Consider the following 7971-nt stretch of genomic DNA (forward strand, 5'->3'; position numbering starts at 1 on the left):
CTGTCTTGGATACAGTAGAAGGCTGAGTTCAACAGCCGAGCAATTTTTGACAAAATGAGGCTGATGTGTCAACTCAGGGAAATATTTTGTTAAAGTGAGAGTTTGAGGGGTCGGGGGGAGGAAGGGGGGGGAGGGCATTGCATGAGGGGGAATGAAAATTTGGATGGCAAAGAGAATTCCCAGTTTGGGATTACTGTTAGGTTTTTAAAAGCGCCAGTGGGATTAGCCTCCTCCTCTGTGCGGCAGAATTGGGTAAAGGGCACTTTCATCTCTATCAGCATGCAGCTCAGGCAAAGAGAGGGCATATTATTCCCTTTCATTTGTGTGTCAGAGAGATGGCTGGTGCTGCTGGTGAGGCCGGTGGTAAGGGGCCGGGGTTGCCTGGATTTCAAACACAAATGCTTTGGCACCATCTTTAAAAAGCATCTCCACGCATCTCTCGCTCTCCCTCCGTCGGTTCCCATCAGCGAGGCCCGACGACAGCAGATATGAGACGCTGCCTGATGCGGATGCTGATTCGTCAAGGAAACAGAGCCCTGACTTAGCTCTTTTCAATGCGCTCGCCATTCATCAAGTACAGTCCCCACGTCTCCATATATTTTGTGTGAGGATGAAAATGAATAAATAAAAGTACTCACACAGCTATATCACCAAATCAAAAAGTTAGAGGGGAAAAATAAAATAAATAAATAAGTAATGCACATTTGTCATGAATAATGGACAAGTTGGCTCGGCTTGGAAGCACACGGAAATGCAGGTTATGATTCAAGGGATCAATATTTCATGGTGAACATCTGTCTATGTATTCTTTTTTTTAACCAACACATTCTGAAGTTTTTACAAATGATCATCTGACGACAGTGTAAGTAAACAAGCAACGGATAGAGTTAAACAAAGATGTTAAAGTGGAGGGAGTCAGAGAAAAAAAGAAAGTGAGACAGAGACAGGAGAGAGAGAGAGAGAGATCGAGAGAGAGAAAGAGCACAATAACAAATCATTTTTGCTCCCTCTCCAAGCAAATGAAATATTCATATGAGCATTCTGTATTATCATTGTCAAGTGTGTAGGGAAAACAAAACGGAGGGACAAAAGACAATGTGGAGATACTCTGGGGGGTGTGGGGCAAATGAAGGGGCTTTAAAAATGGAGTGTATGTGTGTGTGTGTGTGTGTGTGTTTGCTTCTCTGCGTTTGTGTCTGTGTGTCGCTCTGAATGTGCATCTGAGTGTGTCATTCATCTGTTTGTGTGTCTGTGTGTGGTAGGGGATTTGTGCCAAACACTAGCCCATGGCCCCTCCTAGTGCCTGTTTCCAGCACATTTGGATGAGACTAGTGCTTTGGACAGGACTGGCATTCCTCTGCAGCTTATCCATGGGCATTCACAATTAAAGGCCCTAATAGGCCGTTGCACAAAAAGTGCTCTCAGAAAGCGGAAACAGAGAACACTCAAACCTCTTATGTCAAAAAATTATTTTGGGACATTGGCTCAAGACAGGAGAGGGGGAAGGCCTGGTGTGACACTAAGTGGAAGCTGTTGTTCTGTAATGCTATGGACTTCTTCAGAGAAATATATCCTTGTTTGGCTCTGCAAGAAGGCCTCTTTTTTCCTCAAGTATTTAATGTCTCACTGAAGGCTGCCGATTTGGGATTAGGAATGTTTAATGTTCCATCATGAAAAATCCCCATTGGAAGTTTCATATGAAAGGAAAATAATCAAATTAAGCCCGCATGAATGTTTCAAATGCCACCTCCAATTGGACGCACAGAACCGCAGTGTTAACTTGATTTCATTGCCACTGATCACCATAGAGGTCAGATGCTGAGGCTGCATGGCGATTACATGCTCTGTGTTTTGACAGAGAGAGTTGCCCACTGGCCTACTGAGACTGAGATCCAAATGGATACCAGCATTGCATCATGGCAAGGAAGGCTGTGTGAATTTAGGTCAGTTCAGGAGGTGCCACAAGCACAGTGTGGATGGTTGAGGCAATTGGAACGACAGTGTTGACTTCTTACATATGCCCTATATGATTTCAATGACAAACTAGATAGATAGATAGATGCTTTATTGATCCCCAAGGGACCAATACATGATTGAAAAATAATTGCCCATGCAATATATGGCCTATATATATGGCATGGCATGTTTACACACACACAAACACACACACACACACACACACACACACACACACACACACACACACACACACACACACACACACACACACACACACAGTCAGGGATGGGGAGAACATTTTGTACCAACCTCTATTTGGACCAAATAATGTTGAAAAGATAAAAAGTTGAGAAGATGTTTGTGTTCTCTGGCCAGTAAAGGGAAATACCTTCAAGACACTGTGTGGTGTTTGAGGCTGGGGAACATGCCTGGGTCTGAGCTCTTTGATGGTATCCGGTGTCCTGGTGCTGGCTTTTGTTCCAGCTCCCCTAAAACGCACCAGACCTTTGACTGGTCCCACTATTGTCCTTGACTCTTTGAGAGGCTCTTCAGCCATGCTTCACATTGAATGGAGTCCCTGATTAATGTATCACACAATTTCTTAATCAAAACATCTGAAAATCAAAACCAATCTCAGACTGAAGAAAACTCAATGTGTTGATGAATACATTCGTGTTTGTGTGTGTGTGTGTGTGTGTGTGTGTGTGTGTGTGTGTGTGTGTGTGTGTGTGTGTGTTTATGTGTATCAAAGTGAACATGGTTGTGGTGGGGTGTTGGGGATTGGCCGGCTGGTGGACAATTTTGGGGATTTTTCTCCTGTCTGCACATCACTGCTGTGTCTCAGCAGACTTCAATGACACACAGCGGTCCATCTCGTTGAATGTCTGTGGACTTGAATCCCTGGCGTGTGGAGATTAGTGGGCATTGAGAGGCTACTAGGGGCCGTTTCTGCAGTTTACCAAAAGAGACTGGAGACAAAGACTCTGTTTCACAGCCTTCACTGCATCATCTTGAGAAGAGAGGGCTTCTGTGGCGAGGTCAATCTGTTCAACGCTTAGCTTGATGAAAAACAGAGGAAATCCCTCCTTTTCCTCCATGGTGATGTCTTTATTAGCCATTTAGCATTATTAAACACTTTCTCAAAGAAAGAGCTCAGACATGCTGAAATCTGCAGTCTTCATTTTTATTTTTCCTTGTGTCAAACACATGACTCGGGTAGTAAAAGTAGGATGGGAATGTTGACACTTGATAGGTTTCGTTCTTGCGTGGAATGAGGGGCTAATCCAAACCTCACGTAGCCTTTTGTTGTTGATTACCTGCTTGAGCACTCTCCCTCACAATTAAAAAAAGTCAAAAAGAAAAGGAGAGAAGGAAGCGGGAACAAAGGCCCCCTCAGTGTTTTGTTTGTGCTTCTTTTGGGGTGTTTTCTTGCTAAATGGTCTAGTGAGAGTGCATTGCATCATGTACCAGGGTAATCCTGAGACTTTCTGCTCCTGAAGCTTGGAAGTTGAAGTTTGGAGGGCTTTTCAGAGTAGGCTTTGCCCTTTCGACACGGCCCTGTGTGTCACCCCACACCAGTCACCCCCCCGTCATCTTTCAAGGACATCCTGGGAACCTGGAAAAGTAATAACATCATTGTGGCACGGGCTTTCAGCCCTTTAACACGGGGTCTGTGGGAACACCATGGCAGGAAGGAAGAGGATCGCAGGTGTGTTTGGAATTACGGTTGAACAGAACAATGGAGGAGCAGCAGAACGGAGCAAACGAGTGAAGGTGTTGCCATCAGGAGGAGGCTTGGCTGAAAGGGAGAGGGGGGCTGAACAACATCTGATTTGTTTGTAAAATACCCTTTGGTAAATGATCCAAGATACATGTTTACATCTGTGTGTTCATGTACTGTATGTTTGTGTGTGTTCATGTGTGTGTGTGTGTGTGTGTGTGTGTGTGTGTGTGTGTGTGTGTGTGTGTGTGTGTGTGTGTACATGGGTGTGTGTACGTGTGTGTTTAATCAGGATTTTTTTTTTTGTCAAAGAGCCTTGTGTACTTGTTCTGTTTCATGAGGCTGTGGGGATCAAAAACACAAGAAATGAAAGCCCAAGGGAAAAGCCACCACTGATTATTTTCATCAGCTGAAAGCACTGCAATCTACACACACACACACACACACACGCACGCACGCACGCACGCACACACGCAAGCACGCACACACACATACACACACACACACACATACACACACAACCATCAACAATATAAATATGAACACAACATTGTCTAGTGACGGGAATGCAGGAGCATTTAATCCTATTCAGGCACCCATGTTTACACGCTTAAGGAGAGGTCACAGTTGCACTTCAAAGCACACATTAAACTGTTCCCATTCAACTGTGACAGACTCATGATGTCCAAGCCTGTCCGTTTAGGCAAAACTCTTCAACAACAGCCATTGTCCCCGGCCCAGCATGGGGGCCAAACGCCAGCCTAACGGCAGCGGAGCTTGCAGTCCATGCTGTCTGACATGTTTTCATGTGCCCTTACCATGTAATCCAAACGTACGCCTTTATAGCATTCACATATAATGGACAGTTGAAAGAGTCGGGTGGCCCCCAAAGGGAGACTTCTCAATTAGTTGTGGTCAAAAGCTGGCCCAAGTCATAAAAGTCTTGTATGTGTATGTGGTTTAGAATGTTGTTGTTTTTTTTCATTTCGGTTTTCAATTAGTTCATAATGGAATTATGTTGTTGATTTTAGCAGAGCTCTAAGATGATGGCAAAAATGCTCTTTTTGGCCTTTGAAATCTGCTTCATTAGTGATCAAGAGACACCCTTCGTTGCACACCTCAAAGCAGCACAATCCCAATAGTGAAGCGGTTAAGCTCATATAATGAGAAGTATTGTGCATTTTATGACTAAAGCATGACATTTTGTTCAGTGTTTCTACACACCTTGAAGTTTATTTTTAGACGTGGAGCCACTTCAGATCTGACCTCTGGGGGTAGATATTTGCAGTATAATATACACATCTTTGAGGAGTAAAAATCTTTTACAAGTCATTCCAGAATTCTACTGTGAAGATCTAGAATTTACATTAACTGCCATTCAAACTGGTTGATTGAGTTCATTATGACAGTTTCAAATGGAACCTTTAACTGGCAACATTCTAATCACATACAAATGTGATTTCTGTTTTCACCTTTAGGCCTATAGTTTGGCAAACTACATGAAGTGATTTTTCTGATCAATAACTATATAAAAAAATAGTTTGAATGGCAAATAATAATAATAATAAAAAAAAATGCATGGTTGCCTATAGTAAGACGTAGACTAGTAGTAATAGCACAAGAGGCAGTACTATTGCACATTTTATTAATGTATATTAAGCACTGTTCCTTCATTAATATTGGAAATAATAAAGTTACAACAGATACATCTTGCCTAGTATAGATCTAGGCAAGATGTATAACCAGACAAAAGTGCTCATGCACAGGTGAGAGACACACTTCTAACATTCCAAGAGGATATCGGAGATGCTCTCATGAAGGCCTGTGACCACGATCATGACAGTGATGCTATGCATTTGGTGAGAGCAGCACAAAGTGGTGCGCAAAGAGATTTTTGATTCTAAGTTTCACTTTGACAGCTCATTCCATCCCAGTAGTCAGAACAATTCTGTCCCACCATCACGTTTTGCATTGATGTCTATGATCTTCGATGGAGCAAACATCAAATACCAAGCTCAACACAGACCACCATGACTACAACCATTTCAGAGAAACACCCAGCAATCCCGAAAGAATTCCATGCTGGGAGGTTTGTTGTGCATTAGACATGCAACAAGTTCTCAGCCATGGCAATAGACCAGTGTCATGAACAGAACCATGCTCTCATCAAAAGATCTGGTGGAGCAGTTGGACCAACAGAGAATCCTGGGGCACTGCAATGCTGGATGGTGGCTGGCCCTGAAATTGCCAGAATAATTACTGAATTTGAAAATGTAATGTCACCACAATCTGAAAACCATCACCATGAGCAGCAAAGGAAGCATGTTAGGTCCCTGATAACAGTGAATCGATTGAGGAGATGGGGAACCCATTTCTTGAAGAGCCAAGATCTGCTAGTGCTTGATACCAACGACATCAAACTGCATGGGAGACATGGAAATCTTTCACAGAAGCTTTCAATGAGCTCATGGAATTGAAGAATGATCAGAGTGAACTATCCATGTCACTGCTGGAGTGCTTTGTAGTACTAATGTATGATAGGACAAGTGACATCATGGAGGTGAATGAGGCCAGAAAACCTGATCACACAGAAATCTAGAGCTTTAGAGAACATCCCACCCACAAAGGCTGCACTTGAGCAACATATGGTAACACTTTACTTGACGGGTGAGTTCATAATACATTCATAGCAGCTGTCATAAACTGCACATAAAGCATTCATGACTGTTTCATGAGACATGACTCAACATTCATATCAAACCTTTCATGAATGTGGAAGACAGAACGACGACATCTTGTCAAAATAAAAGTCCAACAATCTCAAACCTCTTACCTGATCACGTCACATCTGAGTCAAGGGGCTAAATATTTCATGAATATCTTATGAAGATGTGACGTGATCAGGTAAGAGGTTTGGAACAAAAACGCAATGCTGCTTTGCAATTGTTGGACTTTAATTTTGACAAGATGTCGTCGTTCTGTCTTCCACATTCATGAAAGGTTTGGTATGAATGTTGAGTCATGTCTCATGAAACAGTCATGAATGCCTTATGTGCAGTTTATGACAGCTGCTATGAATGTGTTATGTACTCACCCGTCAAGTAAAGTGTTACCCAACATATTAAGCGGGTCACTTATCAAGCCAGCTTCTGGTACCAAGCTTTAGTGCTTGATCCTGAGCAAAACCCTTCTGATTGGGGCTGGGTTATGGTTATGGTATTTAGCAGACGCTTTTGTCCAAAGCGACATACACATAACAACAATACAAAGTAACAGTAAACAATTTAAGACTACATTAAGGAGAATAGCAATAATAAATAACAATGTCAATTCAATCAATAGCCTAATAGAAATAAATAAATACTATAATATACAAACCAAACGCATAAGAAAGCTTTAATAAATTAAGTGCATGTTGAACAGATATTATCTTTAGATCCCTCTTGAAAGACCCAAAACCATCACAGGAACAGAGAGTACTCATTCCACCAATGAGGAACCACTGAGGAAAAGAGTCTTGAATTTGACCTAGCGTTTATGGCTGGTCGGCACAACAGACGCTCATCAGAAGACCACATGCACAGTAAAAAATAATATGCCCATTTACCTTAAAAAGGTGTGTTACCCTGCTACCTTACGTTTTTGAGTTAATTTGACAATAACATTTATTTTAAATTAACTTCCCTTACTTAGTCAAGTCAACAAAAGTTTACCTAAACTCTTGTCAAAAAAGGTATGAAAGTTAACTTGATTAATTTATATGTTGTTTCAAAATATGATCGTTAGTTGAAATAAATTTGTTGACTTGAACCAATTACCGGAAGTTTGTTCCCAGAATGCTACTGCCCGAGTCTTAAAGAGATCACATATCAATCCTTAAATTTAATCTTAAAATAAAATACATAACTAAGAGACACAGACGCTAAAGGCTATACTGCTGTTGTCATGTTGTTGTGTAATTATTTGTTGGTACCACAAACCATCAAGTAGATGACCATCCACAACAGCTTAATCCTGTGCATAGGGCATAAAGTACTGATTGTGCTAGAGTCAGGAACAGATGTACATACATTTAATTGTGCAGTGTTGACATCATGAATATAAACTTTCTTTTTACAACTATCAATCCAGTTGCTACAGCTTTCATATCCATTACATGCATAGTAAACAAGGTCCAAGAACCACCACCATATAAGATGAATATCAAATCCATCCCAGGAGGAAGTACACAGACACATAATGCAAGTAAGCATTGAGTGCCCAACTTTGTGACACCTCCAAGTGGACAGGTC

This window comes from Alosa alosa, chromosome 16 (assembly GCF_017589495.1).
Source record: "Alosa alosa isolate M-15738 ecotype Scorff River chromosome 16, AALO_Geno_1.1, whole genome shotgun sequence".
Classification (NCBI taxonomy): domain Eukaryota; kingdom Metazoa; phylum Chordata; class Actinopteri; order Clupeiformes; family Clupeidae; genus Alosa; species Alosa alosa.